This window comes from Triticum urartu, chromosome 1 (genome assembly GCF_003073215.2).
Source record: "Triticum urartu cultivar G1812 chromosome 1, Tu2.1, whole genome shotgun sequence".
Lineage (NCBI taxonomy): Eukaryota > Viridiplantae > Streptophyta > Magnoliopsida > Poales > Poaceae > Triticum > Triticum urartu.
This window is the reverse complement of record NC_053022.1, coordinates 545,776,813-545,797,284: the sequence shown is the minus strand read 5'-3', so window position 1 is coordinate 545,797,284 and position 20,472 is coordinate 545,776,813.

The following is a 20,472-nucleotide window of genomic DNA, read 5'->3' as shown; positions in this document are numbered from 1 at the left end:
TTGAAACTTGGAATGGTATCGTCTTTTAACCCACATAGCATGTGCAAGAAAGTAGAGAGGCTTACGACAAAAACTGGATGCACTTCATATATAAAATGCACCATTCAAAGACACATCATCAATTTAGTACATATAGCTCTTATGAATAGATAAGTGACCAAATTAATAGAAGTTCACCATCACATTAAAAGCAAAGTACATACATAGTTCTCATTGAACAACATATAGCTCTCCAGAGCATCTAGTTAAACCATACATTGAAACTATGTAAAACCTTTCAATGCAACAACAAATGCGATCATAATCACAACCAAGGTAAAAATTGATCCAACGGCATAATGATACCAAGCCTCGGTATGAATGGCATATTTTCTAATCTTTCTAATCTTCAACCGCATTGCATCCATCTTGATCTTGTGATCATCGACGACATCCGCAACATGCAACTCCAATATCATCTTCTCCTCCTCATTTTTTTATTTTTTCCTTCAAGTAATTGTTTTCTTCTTCAACTAGATTTAACCTCTCGATAATAGGGTCGGTTGGAATTTCCGGTTCAACTACCTCCTACATAAATAAAATCTATGTCAACTTGATGGGCATAATTGTCATAAACAATAAGTGAATCAAATAGTTATAAAAGATAATATATATACCACATCCGAATCATAGCCAGGACGGGGGCGGATGCCAAAACCATTGCAGTATATAATAACAAGCAATAATGAAAAATAAGAAAATTAGACAAGTATCTATCTAAAGTAAGAATTTTTTCTTTCATAAGAAGATAAGAGGCTCACCACGGTGGTGCAGGCGACGAGATCGGCGCGGACGATCGACGACGGTGAGACGGGGACGGGACGTGACAGACCACTAAACCTAGACAAATCTCGGGGAAAATGGAGCTTGGAGGTGGAGCTTCGAGAGGAGAAAGCTTAACTAGCGTGGCTTGGGAATTTCATCGAACACCTCGTGTGCATAGGAGGTGAGCTAGACCACCCAACACTAGTGCAGAACCGGGCAATAGCACCGGTTCGTAAGGCCCTTTAGTGCCGGTTCCATAACCGGCACTAAAGTGTGGGCACTAAAGGCCCCCCCCTTTAGTACCGGTTCAACACGAACCGGTGCTAAAGGGCAACCACGTGGCACGAGCCAGCTTCGGGGGCCGGGAGCCCTTTAGTACCGGTTGGTAACACCAACCGGTACTAAAATGTTTGGGTTTTTTTTGGTTTTATGATTTCTTTTTCATTTAATTTTGTGTTTTCCATTTTAATTCTTTTTTCGTTTGCTGGTATTTTACGATACTACACATTGTACTCGTTATGCATATATATATATATAAATAGAATTTCTAGTAGAACCAATCATATATATATCATCAATGTCTCACAAACCACCATATTAATTCACACATACACACATGTATAGCTATATACAATTTCTCCTACATATGCATGTTGCCTTCGGAGCCAGTGGCATTAGCCTAATTGGTGCCTTCGGAGCACGATGACAATTGGAAGTGGTTCATGACCTGGTTGATGGGGGCGGTAGCGGGTAATAGTATTCTCCCTTCGGATTTATGACCTGGTCGAGCAAAAATCCCGCTATTTCCTCTTGAAGTGCTTCTACACGCTCCGTTTCTAGGAGCTTGTCCCGCACCTCTTTGAACTGTTAAGAAGGAGACCAATATGCATGTGTATTAGTTGTGTGACTAGATATCGATAATGGTGTAAAAATTGTGAATAGTGTTCTGACAAGCGTACCCATTCTTGTCTTTGAGATCTGCTCCTTTCGGACGCCATCATGCGAATGTTCTTGCAAACGCAGAATGCACACAGATTAGTCCCCTGCGCCTGCTTCAGGGCCTTTATTACGAGAATGGAATTTAATTTGATCAGATAATAATTAATCAAGCATGATAATTAAAGAGATGGCAGCTAGCTAGCTAGCTAGTACTACTTAATTACTTACCTTGGGTAGAAACCATTTCAGCTGTCGTTTCCTTTCGCCTTCCGTGACGCTCATGAACCTTGCCCAAGCCCTGCCCGCCGACAAAGAAAATGAATAAAGGGGTTATTAAATAGTTCATATCATGAAATGACGAACTAAATAGGTCGAGATATATAGTTAATAATGTTTGAAATTACCTGTTGACTATCCCAAACAAGATGTTATAGTCACTATTTTGCTTTGAGTAGTGAGTCCAGTATTTCAACTATTCCGGCGTCAACTTTAATGATACACAAGATCCAGTGAAATCTGCATGCACACACATTTGCATGTCTTAATTAAGAGGGCATATGTAAGCAAAAACATGTAGCTAGCTAGTAGGAAAAAACAGAGAATTTGTAGTACAAGAAAGTGTGACTCACTGGAAGTTGTAAGGAAGTAGTATATCTTCATTGTATTTGAGGCGCTTCAAGAACTCTAGCATGCTGTCCTCTACCTGCTTTTCATGATGCTTGTTTATTTTCCATGTGTATTCATTAACGGTGTTTGGGTCAATGAACCCAATGCCATAGCGTCCACCTTTTCTCATTTCATACATCTTCATCCTGCATAATACCACAGAAAAGAATATAGTGAGGATAATTACAGGTAATGATTGATCAAAAGGATCCCTACAGCTAGCTTGAGACTTAAATTACAGAAAGAAATCACTTACAGACAATAGCAACTGACGATAGATTTGTTGAGTGCGTCTTGATTGTATAACTGAAGCAGTTTAGAATACTCAACGGTCACAGGTTTCTAATGGTAGTAATGATCCTTCTTGACTTGCACCATGAGGGACTCTCGATTGGATCTCTTGGTAATGTCCATGTACCATTGATGCAATTCATACATTCTCGTTGGGAGCTTCTTGACCTCTTCTGGCTTGACCAAAGTTGGCCCCGGGCATATTTCTGTTTTATTTCCTCCTCTGTAAGCACAGGCATGTCCTCAATCTCGAGGAGTTGTCCAACAGTGATGTTGAGAGTTCCAGCCTGCATTATATGCTCCTGGGTTATTACCACATCGCCCACCTCGGGAACATAAACTGTTTGCCCACAATAATATTGGGCGCGCGTACTGTCACGTGTTGTTGGCGGCACAACAAACGGGGGGATCGATTGCGCCGCCTGTTCTCCCAGCTGGGCAACGGTTTTCCCGCATTTTTTGACAGCTGCTTGTTGTTTGCTCGAGCTCGAGCTCGCCTCCTTCTGTAGACGTTGTCGATGTAACTTCCTGATGTGGCGCTCATAGTCTGTGTCAACAGGCTTAGGAGCTGGTGGTTGAGCCATACGAATGAAGTGGTCAACTACTTCCACAGGCACTTTCTCCCTTGGCGGCGGTGGCGGTTTCGGTCCAAAATGGGCGTCGACTTCTGCCCGCACTATGGCATTGGTTTGCTCCTCGGTCCTGTCGTAAGCCCTCTCAGGAAGAGGAGTAGTGAGGTTTGGACCATATTTATATCGCTTGCCTCCGCCTGTACTTCCTGTACTATGACCTCGACTCGTACCGCTACGCACCATAGCTGTGGGGTGTCTCTTCTGCGATTGCTGAGGTGGCGGAGACGGCTGACGGGGTTGAGTTGGACGAGGAGGAGTGGCCTAAAGTTGTGCCGGATTTGGAGGAGGAGTGGCCTGAGGTGTGCCGGACTTGGAGGAGGAGTGGACGTCTGACGCTGTGTCAGACTTGGAGGAGGAGTGGCCTGACACTTTGCCGGACTTGGAGGAGGAGGAGTGGCCTCACGCGTTGGTGGACTTGGAGGAGCGGGAGTCTACTGACTCGGTGGCGGACTTCGACGAGGAGTCGGGTGACGCGGTGTCGGTGGCCTTCGAAAGATGATGCAATCCTTTCTCCATAGGATGATACGATGTTTGGCATCTCCGAGTGTGTGCTCCTCGTCACCTCCAGGAATGTCAAGCTCTAGCCCCGAATATTGGTCCACCACCTCATCAACCACGACACGAGCATAGCCTGCTGGAATCGGGTTGCAATGGAAGGTTGCATCGGGGGAATTTGTATAAGCAACGCCGTCCGCCACCTTCAAGGATATGTTCTTAATTTTGAAGTGTAGCTCGCAGTTAGTGTTCTCCGCGATGTCATCCACGGGGTATCTATCCAGCATTGCGTCAAACAGGGTGGAACCCACGCTGCTTCTCGGCATGGATGGGGCGGTGGTATCCAATGCTGGATCATCCGCTAGCTGCTGCAGCTGCTGAGACCCCCTTTGCTGGCTAAGTGAGTCGATCTGCTCCTGCTGCCGCTGGAATTTGACTACCAAGTCCGCCTGCGCTGATTCTAGGCCTTGAAGGCGTTCATAGTCCAGCTTCCTCTTCTCCTCCTCCATCTTCCTCTGCTTCTCCTCCGCAATCTTCCTTCTCGCACGGGTTCTGTAGTCGGCGTTCCAGTCCGAAAACTCCTCATACCACGGAATAGCGCCCTTGCCTCGTGTTCTTCCCGGGTGTTCAGGATTTCCCAGGGCACGCGTAAGCTCGTCGTTCTCTCTGTTGGGCTGGAACACCCCCGTTCGAGCCTCTTCTATTGCAACAAGTATATTATCGTCGGCTCCGTTCAGACATGCCTTCGTCGAAACTTTGCCTGTCTTCGGGTCCAACTCCCCCCATGCGCATAGAACCAAGTCCTGCACCTGGGGGGCCAGCTCTTAGTAACCGGAGTGACACCTGCATCCTCCATCTCTTTCTCAGACTTATCCCACTTAGGCATTGCCACCGCGTAGCCACCTGGCCCCAGCTTATGGAACTTATCCCTTTTTTCGGCATTCTTCTTGTTTATTCTCGACCGTTCCTTAGCTAATTCTAAATCCTTGAATTTCATGAAATCGTCCCAATGAGCACTTTGATTCTCTAGTGTTCCCTCGAATACTGGAGTCTTCCTTCCTCCCTTGACGTACTTGTCCCATTCACAATTCTTGTGGTTCTTGAATGCAACCGCCATCTTCCTAAGAGCAGCGTCCTTGACTTTCTGCACATCTGCTTCTGTGAAATGATCTGGTAGGGTGAAATGTTCCATGAGAGTATCCCAAAGCAGACTTTTTTGTCCGTCGTCTACAAAAGTAAGATCTGGACGTGGCTTTGCTGGCTCTCTCCATTCTTGAAGGGAGATCGGGAGTTGGTCCTTCACAAAAACTCCACACTGACGAACGAACTTGTCCGCAATCTTCTTAGGCGCTAATGGTTCTCCATTAGGTTTGATTGCCTCGATATTGTACTTTACGCCCTCCTTCAACTTTTTGTTCGGGCCTCGTTTCGTCCTGTTGCCTGAAGATTTGCTCGATCCGGATGGCTGAAAGAAGAAAGATCGATTCGTTAATATATCTTCAACTCATTTAAAACATGTGATGATCACCAGATACCTGCTTATATAAATATATATACCTCGCCGGTCATGACTTCATCAATTCGGTCGTCGCGATCGAATATCATATCACCCTCTCCGGTGTTGTTTAGAAATTCGGAGCCATCATAATCTTCTTCCTTCTGATCATCATCTGGCCCGCGTATTATATCGAACATGGTCTGTTCTCCCTCTCTGTCGGTATTGTCCGCCATAACTTTTATTTAACTATGCCAAAAGAAATATAAAACAATTTAGTATTCAAATTACATCGTCTCGAATAATAGATATAATCTCGAATACATCGTCTCGAATAATAGATATAATCTCGAATACATCGTCTCGAATAATATATAATATTGAATAGTACATCACTGGCTAGGTAGCTAATTAAAGATCGAATACTATAGAAGAATCTAGGACACTCGCGGTTCCTGCGGCGCGGGCGGTGGACACCCAAAGAGAAGGAACCCTCACAGGATCATAGCTGAAGTGAGATCCCTGAAGAAACTGCCAGGTATTGGAGAACCTGCCGCCCTCTAACGCAACCATGTAGCGATGGACGTGCTCGTCCTCCTCCCTGACACGGCGACGTACCACCTCCGGCGGGGCCGGCTCCCTCCGCACCGAAACTGGCCCACACGAACGCCACCAAACGAGATCAGGGTCGACGACGGGACCCGGGGCCGGGTTCCTCATCAGCGGCGCGCCCCTCCAGGCAGCACCTCCCAGTGCCAGCCCGGCGGAGCCCAGTCCCGGACATGGGTCAGTCGGACGTCGTCGCGGACGGGTCGACGGCGAGGATGCGGGCCGGGCATCGTCGAGAACAAATACTAGCTATATGCCCGCAAAAAGTAACATTTTTTTAATGATTGGATTTTGATAACTAAAATTTCTAACATTTCTATATAACACTAATTATGCTATCATTGCATATGTCAAAATTCTATATGCTATTCCATACTAATTAAGCATCTAACACTAAAAACAGAAAACACAACTTTTGTACATCCATTAAAAAACTGAAAAACAACATTATATAAAAAAATTCCATACTAATTAAACACTAATTATATCCATCTAACATGCATTCACACATATATACTAGTGAAAAAATAATAATCTAAAAAATCTAAACTAATTAAACATACAAAATACGTATATACTAATATATACATGCATTAATTCATACATATGTACGTGTGTGTGTGTGTGTTCATCATGCTTGTGTGTGTGTGTATGGGCTCGGGGAGGGGTGGCGCCCATGGTGGCCGCCAGGGGCGAGGGAGAGGGGTTAGAGGGGGAGAGCTCACAGCGGGGCGACGGCAACGGCGAGGCGACGGCCGGGGGCGGCGACGGGCCGGGGCGTGACGCGGGGGCGGCGACGCGGGGACGGCGCGACGGGGACGGGCCCGGGGCGGCGACGGAGACGAGGGCGACGACGGGGACGGGGGCGACGACGGGGACGGGGGCGGCGACGACGATGGCGTCGATCGATCGGGGTGCTGGGCGGTGCTTCAATGGGGAAACAGAGGAAGAAACAGAGGGAGAATGAAATTTTCGTAAGTGTTGTATATATAGAAGGCACCTTTAGTACCGGTTGGAGCCACCAAACGGTACTAAAGGCCTGTTTTGGCCAGGCGAAGCGGCGGGAACCGCACCCCCTTTAGTACCGGTTGGTGGCTCCAACGGGTACTAAAGGCCCCCCTTTAGTACCGGTTGGTGCCACGAACCGGTACTAAAGGGGGTGCGCTGGCGCAGGTGCGGTGCGCAAGTTTAGTCCCACCTCGCTAGCCGAGGGGCGACAGCACTGGTTTATAAACCCCCGTGCGGTAGCTCTCTCAAGCTCCTCTCCAAAGCAGGCCTACTGGGCCTACATGTTCTGTGCTGCCCTGTTGGCCTACTGGGCCTTTGCGGGCCTGCATCCTGGCCCAACAATAGGTTGGGTTTCTAGTCGTATGCAGGCCGCTCTGGCCTAGTAGGCGGGCTTTTTTTTATTTTTTTTGCTTTATTTATTTTTGAGTTATTTTTTGTGTATTTAGAGTTTCTTTGTGAATATTTTTGCTTTAGGTACAAAAAATTACAAACTTTCTGTTAGTGCCCGTAGTTTTCAAATTTGAATAGTTTAAATTTTGAATTATTTGAAATTAGTGTGAATCACTAGTTTGTGAATAACTTAACTTTAAAAATCAGTAAAGGCATGAAAGAATTTGTTTGCACATATAATTTCTTCGCGTTTCAAATGCCAAAACACATAATTAACTACCCTAACTATTACAGAGATTACCTTCTGGGTGTGAAACACAGAAGAAAGTGATGATAGTGAAGCCGATCACATCCCAGATCTTTGGGTGTGAAACTTTTTCTTCGCGTGTGTCCCTTTGCGCCGTAACCATGGAAAATCTTCATCATTTAACGGGATGCTCGGGTCAATATTCACTGTGAATGGAGCAATTTCATCAAACTTTCATAATCTTCTGACTTGTCTGTCTTGTCATCCACTCCCACGATGTTTCTCTTCCCAGAAAGAACTATGTGCCGCTTTGGCTCATCGTACGATGCATTCGCTTCCTTATCTTTTCTTTTTCTTGGCTTGGTAGACATGTCCTTCACATAGAAAACCTGTGCCACATCATTGGCTAGGACGAATGGTTCGTCTGCATACGCAAGATTGTTGAGATCCACTGTTGTCATTCCGTACTGCAGGTCTTCCGTTACCCCGCCTCGTGTCATATTGACCCATTTGCACCGAAAGAAAGGGACCTTCAAACCACATCGATAGTCAAGTTCCCATATGTCCTGTATATAACCATAATATGTTTCCTTTCCCGTCTTGGTTTCTGCATCAAAGCGGACACCACTGATTTGGTTGGTGCTCTTCTTATCTTGGGCGATCGTGTAAAATGTATTACCATTTATCTCGTACCCTTTGAAAGTCATTATATTCGAAGATGGTAACTGGGACAGCAAGTACAGGTCATCTTCAATAGAGGTGTCATGCATGGTACGTGTCTGCAACCAGTTGGCAAAACTCCTGGTTTGTTCACGTGTAATCCAGTCATCAGACCGCTCCGGGTGTTTGGAGCATAGCAAATTCTTGTGTTCATCCATATACGGAGCCACCAAGGCGGAATTCTATAGAACTGTGTACTGTGCTTCAGTGAGAGAATGTCCATCCATACATATTATTTGTTCCCCTCCTAGCGTGCCTTTTCCATCCAGTCTGCCCTTATGCCGCGATTCAGGAACACCAATCGGCTTAAGGTCAGGAATAAAGTCAATACAAAACTCAATGACCTCCTCATTTTGACGGCCCTTGGAGATGCTTCCTTCTGGCCTAGCACGGTTATGAACATATTTCTTTAAGACTCCCATGAACCTCTCAAAGGGGAACATATTGTGTAGAAATACAGGACCCAAAACGTTAATCTCTTCGCATAGGTGAACTAGGACGTGCGTCATGATGTTGAAGAAGGATGGTGGGAACACCAACTCGAAACTGACAAGACATTGCACCAAATCATTCTCTAACCTTGGTATGATTTCTGGATCGATTACCTTCTGAGAGATTGCATTGAGAAATGCACATAGCTTCACAATGGCTAATCGAACGTTTTCCGGTAGAAGCCCCCTCAATGCAACCGGAAGCAGTTGCGTCATAATCACGTGGCAGTCATGAGACTTTAGGTTCTGGAACTTTTTCTCTGCCATGTTTATTATTCCCTTTATATTCGACGAGAAGCTAGACGGTACCTTAATATTGAGCAGGCATTCAAAGAAGATTTCCTTCTCTTCTTTGGTAAGAGCGTAGCTTGCATGACCCTGATGTATGCCGTCTTTTCCGTGCATACGTTGCTGGTCCTCTCGTGCCTCAGGTGTATCTTTTGTCTTCCCATACACGCCCAAGAAGCCAAGCAGGGTCACACAAAGATTCTTCGTCACGTGCATCACGTCGATTGCGGAGCGGACCTCTAGGTCTTTCCAATAGGGCAGGTCCCAAAATATAGATTTCTTCTTCCACATGGGTGCGCGTCCATCAGCGTCATTCGGAACAGGTTGTCCACCAAGACCCGTTCCAAAGACCACCTTCAAATCCTTGACCATATCATGTACATCAGCACCAGTACGGTGGCGAGGCTTCGTCCGGTGATCCGCCTCACCTTTGAAATGCTTGCCTTTCTTTCTTACGGGATGCCTGCTCGGAAGAAATCGACGATGTCCCAGGTACACATTCTTCTTACAATTAGCCAAATATATACTGTCGGTATCGTCCAAACAGTGCGTGCATGCGCGGTATCCATTGTTTGTCTGTCCTGAAAGGTTACTGAGAGCAGGCCAATCATTGATGGTCACGAACAGCAACGCCTTTAGGTCAAATTCTTCCCCCATGTGCTCATCCCACGCACGTACACCTGTTCCATTCCACAGTTGTAAGAGTTCTTCAACTAATGGCCTTAGGTACACATCAATGTCGTTGCCGGGTTGCTTAGGGCCTTGGATGAGCACTGGCATCATAATGAACTTCCGCTTCATGCACAACCAAGGAGGAAGGTTATACAAACATAGAGTCACAGGCCAGGTGCTATGGTTGCTGCTCTGCTCCCCAAAAGGATTAATGCCATCTGCGCTTAGACCAAACCATACGCTCCTTGCGCCATCTGCAAACTCCTTCTCGTACTTTCTTTCGATTTTTCTCCACTGCGACCCGTCAGCGGGTACTCTCAACTTTCCGTCTTTCTTACGGTCTTCTCTGTGCCATCGCATCGCCTTGGCATGCTCTTTGTTTTGGAACAAACGTTTCAACCGTGGTATTATAGGAGCATACCACATCACCTTGGCAGGAATCTTCTTCCTGGGGCGCTCGCCCTCGACATCACCAAGGTCATCGCGGCTGATCTTATAGCGCAATGCACCACATAGCGGACAAGCGTTCAAATCCTTGTACTCACTGCGGTAGAGGATGCAATCATTAGGGCATGCATGTATCTTCTGCACCTCTAACCCTAGAGGGCAGACAGCCTTCTTTGCTTCGTACGTACTCTCGGGCAATTCATTGTCCTTTGGAAGCATATCCTTTATCATTACCAGCAACTTTCCAAATCCCTTGTCAGATACACCATTCTCTGCCTTCCATTGCAGCAATTCCAGTGTGGTGCCCAGCTTTTTCTTGTCACCTACGCAATTCGGGTACAACAATTTTTTGTGATCCTCTAACATGCGCTGCAACTTCTTCTTCTCCAAATCACTTGCGTAGTTTCTCTTTGCATCGGCAATGGCCCGACCTAGATCATCAACGGGCTCATCTGATGCCTCTTCTTCAGCTTCTTCCCGCATCGCCGGCTCAGCATCTTCCCGCATTACCGGCTCAGCTTCTTCCCCCATTGTTGTATCATCGTATTCAGGGAACCCATGGCCAGGATAGCTGTCGTCGTCCTCTTCTTCTTCATTGTCTTTCATCATAACCCCTCTTTCTCCGTGCTTGGTCCGAACATTATAGTGGGGCATGAAACCGGACTTAAATAGGTGGACGTGAATGGTTCTTGACGTAGAGTAATTGTGACCATTCTTACAGCCAGCACATGGACAAGGCATAAAACCATCCGCCCGCTTGTTTGCCTCAGCCGCAAGCAGAAAAGTATGCACGCCCTCAACGAACTGGGGAGAGCATCGGTCATCGTACATCCATTGCCGGCTCATCTTCATTACACAACACCGAATAGACCAAATTAATACAAGTTCATACAACACTTAAATGCAACAAACAAATAACTCTCTAGCTAAAGCATTTAAATGCAACAACAAATGCGATCAAGATCGCAACTAAGGTAACAATGGATCCAACAGCATAATGATACCAAGCCTCACTATCGATGGCATATTTTCTAATCTTTCTAATCTTCAAGCGCATTTTCTCCATCTTGATCTTGTGATCATCGACGGCATCGGCAACATGCAACTCCAATTCCATCTTCTCCCCCTCAATTCTTTTCAATTTTACTTTCAAGTACTCGTTTTTTCTTTCAACTAAATTTAACCTCTCGACAATAGGGTCGGTTGGAATTTCCGGTTCACATACCTCCAAGAAAAAATTTCTATGACAACTTGATGGGCATAATTTGTCATAAACACGAAATGCAACTAGTTTTAAAAGAGAATATATATACCACATCCGAATCATAACAAGGACGAGGGCCGACGGGGACGGATATCAAAACCATGGCACTATATGTATAACAAACAACGTACGGGTAAGATAATTATACGAGTAACTATATATCCAAATCACACAAACATCAATTTTTATATAAAATTTCATGAACAAGAGGCTCACCACAAGGTGGTGCCGGCGACGGGACGGTGCGGGCGATCGACGGTGGTTACGACGGAGATTTAGAAGGCACTAAGTAAACCACACCTACATATGCAAACTAAGTGTTATTTTTAACCTCAGATTGCATATAAATCAAATACTAGCACATATATATATATATCCTCCCAAATTACTAAACTCACAAATTAATCACTATATAAAGCATTGCAAGAGATAATCTAGCAATGAGAGATGAAAGGACAAAGTTGCTAACCTTTGTGATCATTTGAATGGATGGGGGCCTTCAAATCTTGACAAATTTTGGGCAAAATGTGTGATGAGCTCGAGAGGAAGAGGGGAAGAACAGAGAGAGGAGAGGGGAAAGGGGAAGAACAGAGCGAGCTTGGGTGGATGAAGGGTTTATGTAGGACGACCTTTAGTACCGGTTCGTGCCAAGAACCGGTACTAAAGGGGCTGGAGGGGCCCCAGTCTGACAACATCCTGCCACCACTCTCATTAGTACCGGTTCGTGGCACGAACCGGTGCTAAAGGTTCGCCACGAACCGGTACTAATGAAAGCGGCCCGGCTAGCCGTTGGAACTGGCACTAATGTATATATTAGTGCCGGCTCAAATACAAACCGGCACTAATGTGCTTCACGTTTGACCCTTTTTCTACTAGTGCAAATGCCCTCTCCTCGCCGGCCAGAAAAAACAGAGCACTGTGGAGTGCTCTGCTGCGGCGACGGGGTATATATAGGCAACTCATTTGTCCCGGTTCATGGCTGAAACCGGGACTAAAGCCCAGCCTTCTGTCCTGGTTCGAGCCAAGAACCGGGACCAATGTTTGTGGGCCAGGAGCGAGGCCCATTGGTCCCGGTTCGTGCCTGGAACCGGGACAAATGGGTCCATACGAACCGGGACCAATGCCCACGAGGCCCCGGCCGGCCCCCTGGGCTCACGAATCGGGACGAATGCATCCATTGGTCCCGGTTCGTGGAAGAACCGGGACTAATGGGCTGGCCAGGCCCGAACGAAAGCCCCTTTTTCTACTAGTGAGGTCGCTTCTGCTTTCTTTAGGTGTCGAGCTCTTTCCCTTGTCGTGGGCTTATAAATGGTGCGACCCAGTCTAACAAGGCTAGCGATTGATTCTACTCTCCCCGTTCCTTTATATAAGGTGTATTTACTTTTAATAACATTTTATAATGTAAGGTGCATTTCTTCTAATTCCTCACAATTTTCTTGTTAGCCCTTTAGAAAAATGAAAGGTATCTCTTTCTTGATTGTCTGTATCTCTCCTTGTAGCAAAAGAAGGAAAGTATCTCTCTGTCGTTTGCATGCATCTCTTACTTTCCTGAACTAATTGATTTACTTACCACTAATCATAAAAATTCCAAGGATAATTTAGTCCTAACATGTTTACAATTTCGTGTCTTGGTCACAATGCTGAAAATAATACACCTTACATAACAGAACGGAGGGAGTATAAGATATAAGGTCTTGATGTTATATCTATATCTATATCTCTACCTAATAATGAAGGAAGATACATTTCTCCGATTTTTTGTCTCTTCACCCATATCATTATATTTTTTAATATCACTTTTTCGTTCAACGTCAAATAGCCATAGACTCCCCCGACTGGACCGGCCCATTAGTGGCCGCTCTGTGAGCGTGCCCTTTAGAATGCTAGGAATTGAACTTGCAAAAAAATCGACAAAAAGCTAGAGAGTCCCAACTGGCCGGCCCATAAGTGGCCGTTGTGCAAGCGCGCCTGTTAGCATGGTAGGAATCAAACTTGCAAAAAAAGAGAGTAGCCCTTGCTAAGGAACCGAACTTTCGACCTCTCCCACGTAAGGGACACTACCTAACCAGCGGAGTTGACAAACATTACAGAAAAATGAGTAGCGTGCATGTTTAAGAACTAACTGTAACGTTGATCGGACACCTTTTTGAATTTTTCTAATTTCATTGGAAAATTATGAATAACTTTTAAAAAATAGCTATTGTTAGAAAATACAACAATTTTTTTAACGACTCGAACAAAATTTGAAATTTCGTTTGTGTTGAAAAGTGTGAACATTCTTTGGACAATTCATTTTTTCAATCCCTGAACATTAAAAAAATTAGAAACAAAGTTTTGAAACTGGGAACAAATTGAAAATCACGAACAAAAATTGAAAACGCAAACACTTTTTGAATTTTCTGAACAAATTCTAAAACCGAGAACAATTTGAAAACCTGATTTTTTTTGAAAAGATGAACATTTTTTGAATACCTGTAATAAAGGACGGCGAGTTTCTTCATTTTTTTGGTCTGTCCACCCATATCATTATTTTTGATAATTTTTATTATCCAAGGTGGTACTAATTACATTAAAAAAATTGTTGTCTCGTTCAGTGTTAAATAACCATAGACCATCGACTGGGAGCCCTAGCCGGGAGTCGAACTTCCGACCTCTTCCGGGTAAGGGAGACTAGCTAACTAGTGGGGTTGACAAATGTTAGTGAAAAATGAGGACCATGCATGTTTAAGAACTGTAATTATAACGTAGAATCCAGACACCTTTTTGAATTGTTTCGATTTGTTTGGAAATTGTGAATAACTTTTTAAAGAAGGCTAATGTTTGAAAATCCAATAAATTTTTGTAAAACTCTAAAAAAATTTGAAATTTCATTTTCTTAAAGCGTGAACATTTGTTTGACAAATCCTTTTTTTATCTTGAACATTTTTTAGTGTGATTTTTTTAAGTTTGAGAACCAAAACTTTGAAACAGGGAACAAATTTGAAAAACACAAGAATTTTTGAAAACATGAACACTTTTTAAAAATTTTGACCAAATTTTTTAAACCGAGAACAATTTGAAAGCCCTGAACAAATTTTAAAAACATGAACATTGTTTTAATATACCTATTACCTATTCTATACCTCAATGGCTCCATACCTATTTTTTACCTACTAATAAAGGAAGGAAGTTCTTCCTCCCATATTTTGGTATGTTTTTTTCGTCCGTCCGTTGCTTGGTACGTCAAACTCTGTTTCGTCTCCATGTAGGATTGTCTCAAAAGAAAAAAAAATCATGAAATCACTAATTAAGGAGCATTTCTTGCAAAGGTCACTCCCAACTCGTCATGTTGCAACAAGTGGCGCACGGCATATGCGTCACTTGTCGCAACCTGGGAGTTTTTCTTTTTTTTGTAGATCCATTTATTCAAAATGTTTTATCTCTTAAACCATGCGTCCAAATCTTGAACCATTTTCACTGCTGGATTATTCGCGTCGAGGTCTTCAAAATTAGATCATATGTTGATAGGTTTTGATGAACTTTTTTTCACAAAAAAAATAGACGGGAGCACATTTTTTCCATTTCCGAAAGAGGCACGATTATGCCTCTCACGGAAACAAATTTGTACCTCCACGAGAAGTAATCACATGCCTCTCGCGGAAGGAAAAAATTGTTTATTTGTTTTCCATTTCTGAGAGGCGCAACCGTGCCTCTCACGGAAGCAAAACCATGCCTCTCGCTGAAGGGGAAAAAACATGTTTTATTTCTGTTTTCGAGAGGCACGGTTTGTGGAAGCAAAACCGTGCCTCTTGGGGGAAATAGAAAAACGTATATTTTTTCTGTTTCCGAGAGGCATGATCGTAACTCTCGCAGAAGGAGAAAAACACTCTCTCTTTTTCTTTCCGATAGGCATGACCGTGCCTCTCGCGGAAGCAAAATCGTGCTTCCTATGAAAGAAACAAAATGCACTTTTTCGCATTTTTTTCAATTTTTTGTCTAATAGGTAAGAAAGACCATGAAAACCGAAAAGCTTAAAAAACTTCTAAAAATCCGAAAACAAGTGCAGATTTAAAAAAATTCCAGAGGCTGAGAATGTGCCAAGTGGCACGCTCTCAGCCCACCCCAAGTGACCCTTAGGGAGGCTCCCGAACGAGCGCTCCTCAATTAGTTGCTCTTAACAAGCCCGTGCTTATTTTGTCCGTCATATATTTCTCAAAGGCCCATGCGCAATTTCTCTATTTTTTCTTTTCCCTGCATGGGCTGGTTGTGCCTATAAATATACTTTTACCTAAAAAATAAAAATATTTGGTCCTGTGGGGGATCAAACTAAGGTTCTCATATACTGTCCCAAAGGCTCCAGCCACCTAAGCTATCCCATGATTGTGCTAGAAACAAGCTTCTTACGTAATTAAATAGTCTCACCTCGAATTTTTACATCAAATTCACTCAATCTTCTCTACTCCTAATATCTGAGTTGGTAGTCTCGCCTCACTCCCACCTCATCCCACCACTCCTATCTTTCGCCCACCTTTCACATCGCGTCACAGTGGCATACTTGGGCCGGCCCATTAACGATCACGCGATCCCCCATCGCCTGCCCTCCTTTGATAAGGTAGTTAGCAGCATAGTGTTGGGGAACGTAGTAATTTCAAAAAAATTCCTACGCACACGCAAGATCATGGTGATGCATAGCAACGAGAGGGGAGAGTGTGATCTACGTACCCTCATAGACCGACAGCGGAAGCGTTATGACAACGCGGTTGTTGTAGTCGTACGTCTTCACGACCCGACCGATCAAGCACCAAAACTATGGCACCTCCGAGTTCTTGCACACGTTCAGCTCGATGACGATCCCCGGACTCCGATCCAGCAAAGTGTCGGGGAAGAGTTCCGTCAGCACGACTGCGTGGTGACGATCTTGATGTTCTACTGTCGCAGGGCTTCGCCTAAGCACCGCTACAATATTATCGAGGATTATGGTGGAGGGGGGCACCGCACACGGCTAAGAGAACGATCACGAAGATCAACTTGTGTGTCTAGGGGTGCCCCCTGCCCCCGTATATAAAGGAGCAAGGGGAGGAGGACGGCCGGCCCTATAGGCGCACCAAGGAGGAGTCCTCCTCCTAGTAGGAGTAGGACTCCTACTAGGAGGGGGAAGGAAGTGGGGAAGGAGAAGGAAAGGGGGGCGCCGTCCCCCTCTCCTAGTCCAATCTGGACCAGGGGGGAGGAGGCGCGCGTCCCACCCAGGCTGCCCTTCTCTTTCTCCACTAAGGCCCATATGGCCCATTACTTCTCCCGGGGGGGGGGTTCCGGTAACCCTCCGGTACTCCGGTTTTCTCCGAAATCATCCGGAACACTTCCGGTGTCCGAATATAGCCTTCCAATATATCAATCTTTATGTCTCGACCATTTCGAGACTCCTCGTTATGTCCGTGATCACATTCGGGACTCCAAACTAACTTCGGTACATCAAAACTCATAATATAACTGTCATCGAAACCTTAAGCGTGCGGACCCTACGGGTTCGAGAACAATGTAGACATGACCGAGACATGTCTCCGGTCAATAACCAATAGCGGAACCTGGATGCTCATATTGGCTCCTACATATTCTACGAAGATCTTTATCGGTCTGACCGCATAACAACATACGTTGTTCCCTTTGTCATCGGTATGTTACTTGCCCGAGATTCGATCGTCGGTATCTCAATACCTAGTTCAATCTCGTTACCGGCAAGTCTCTTTACTCGTTTCGTAATACATCATCTCGCAACTAACTCATTAGTTGCAATTCTTGCAAGGCTTATGTGATGTGCATTACCGAGAGGGCCCAGAGATACCTCTCCGACAATCGGAGTGACAAATCCTAATCTCGAAATACGCCAACCCAACATTTACCTTTGGAGACACCTGTAGAGCTCCTTTATAATCACCCAATTACGTTGTGACATTTGGTAGCACACAAAGTGTTCCTCCGGCAAATGGGAGTTGCATAATCTCATAGTCATAGGAACATGTATAAGTCATGAAGAAAGCAATAGCAACATACTAAACGATCGGGTGCTAAGCTAATAGAATGGGTCATGTCAATCACATCATTCTCCTAATAATGTGATCCCGTTAATCAAATGACAACACATGTCTGTGGTTAGGAAACATAACCATCTTTGATTAATGAGCTAGTCAAGTAGAGGCATACTAGTGACGTTTGGTTTGTCTATGTATTCACACAAGTATTATGTTTCCGGATAATACAATTCTAGCATGAATAATAAACATTTATCATTATATAAGGAAATAAAATAATAACTTTATTATTGCCTCTAGGGCATATTTCCTTCAGTCTCCCACTTGCACTAGAGTCAATAATCTAGTTCACATCGCCATGTGATTCAACACTAATAGTTCACATCACCATGTGATTAACACCCATAGTTCACATTGTCATGTGACCTATACCCAAAGGGTTTACTAGAGTCAGTAATCTAGTTCACATCGTTTATGTGATTAACACCCAAAGAGTACTAAGGTGTGATCATGTTTTGCTTGTGAGATAATTTTAGTCAATGGGTCTGTCACATACAGATTCGTAAGTATTTTGCGAATTCTATGTCTACAATGCTCTGCACGGAGCTACTCAAGATAATTGTTCCCACTTTCAATATGTATCTAGACCGAGACTTAGAGTCATCCAGATCTGTGTCAAAACTTGCATCGACGTAACTTTTTACGACGAACCTTTTTGTCACCTCCATAACTGAGAAATATTTCCTTATTCCACTAAGGATAATTTTGACCGCTGTCCAGTGATCTACTCTTAGATCACTATTGTACTCCCTTGCTTAACACAGTGTCGGGTATACAATAGATCTGGTACACAACATGGCATACTTTATAGAACCTATGGCTGAGGCATAGGTAATGAATTTCATTCTCTTTCTATCTTCTGCTGTGGTCGGGTTTTGAGTCTTACTCAATTTCACACCTTGTAACACAGCCAAGAACTCTTTCTTTGACCGTTCCAATTTTTGAACTACTTCAAAATATTGTCAAGGTATGTACTCATTGAAAAAAACTTATCAAGCGTCTTGATCTATCTCTATAGATCTTGATGCTTAATATGTAAGCAGCTTCACCAAGGTCTTTCTTTGAAAAACTTCTTTCAAAACACTCCTTTATGCTTTGCAGAATAATTCTACATTATTTCCGATCAACAATATGTCATTCACATATACTTATCAGAAATGTTGTAGTGCTCCCACTCACTTTCTTGTAAATACAGTCTTCACCGCAAGTCTGTATAAAACTATATGCTTTGATCATCTCATCAAAGCGCATATTCCAACTCCGAGATGCTTGCACCAGTCCATAGATGGATCGCTGGAGCTTGCATATTTTGTTAGCACCTTTAGGATTGAAAAAACCTTTCTGGATGCATCATATACAACTCTTCTTTAATAAATCCATTAAGGAATGCAGTTTTGTTTATCCATTTGCCAGATTTCATAAAATGCGGCAATTGCTAACATGATTCGGACAGACTTAAGCATAGATACGAGTGAGAAACTCTCATCGTAGTCAACACCTTGAACTTGTCAAAAACCTTTTTGTGACAATTCTAGCTTTGTAGATAGTAACACTACTATCAGCGTCCGTCTTCCTCTTGAAGATCCATTTAATCTCAATGGCTCACCGATCATTGGGCAAGTCAATCAAAGTCCATACTTTGTTCTCATACATGGATCTCATCTCAGATTTCATGGCCTCAAGCCATTTCGTGGAATCTGGGCTCATCATCGCTTCCTCATAGTTCGTAGGCTCGTCATGGTCAAGTAACATGACCTCCAGAACTGGATTACCGTACCACTCTGGTGCGGATCTCACTCTGGTTTTACCTACGAGGTTCGGTAGTAACTTGGTCTGAAGTTACATGATCATCATCATTGGCTTCCTCACTAATCGGTCTAGTAGTCACAGGAACAGATTTTTGTGATGAACTACTTTCCAATAAGGGAGTAGGTACAGTTACCTCATCAAGTTCTACTTTCCTCCCACTCACTTCTTTCGAGAGAAATTCCTTCTCTAGAAAGGATCCATTCAAAGCAACGAATATCTTGCCTTCGGATCTGTGATAGAAGGTGTACCCAATATTTTATTTTGGGTATCCTATGAAGACACACTTCTCCGATTTGGGTTTGAGCTTATCAGGTTGAAACTTTTTCACATAAGCATTGCAACCTCAAACTTTAAGAAACGACAGCTTAGGTTTCTTGCCAAACCATAGTTCATACGGTGTCGTTTCAATGGATTTAGATGGTGCCCTATTTAACGTGAATGCAGCTGTCTCTAATGCATAACCCCAAAACGATAGTGGTAGATCGGTAAGAGACATCATAGATCGTACCATATCTAATAAAGTACGGTTATGACGTTCGGACACACCATTACATTGTGGTGTTCCAGGTGGCATGAGTAGTGAAACTATTTCACATTGTTTTTAATTGAAGGCCAAACTCGTAACTCAAATACTCTTCTCTACAATCAGATCGTAGAAACTTTATTTTCTTGTTACGATGATTTTTCACTTCACTCTGAAATTCTTTGAACTTTTCAAATGTTTCAGACTTATGTTTCATCAAGTAGATATACTCATATCTGCTCAAATCATCTGTGAAGATCAGAAAATAATGATACCTGTCGCGAGCCTCAATATTCATTGGACCACATACATCAGTATGTATGATTTCCAACAAATCTGTTGCTCGCTCCATTGTTCCGAAGAACAGAGTCTTAGTCATCTTGCCCATGAGGCATGGTTCGCAAGCATCAACTGATTCATAATCAAGTGATTCCAAAAGCCCATCAGCATGGAGTTTCTTCATGCGCTTTACACCAATATGACCTAAACGGCAGTGCCAAAAATAAGTTGCACTATCATTATTAACTTTGCATCTTTTGGTTTCAATATTATGATTATGTGTATCACTACGATCGAGATCCAACGAACTATTTTCATTGGGTGTGTAACCATATAAG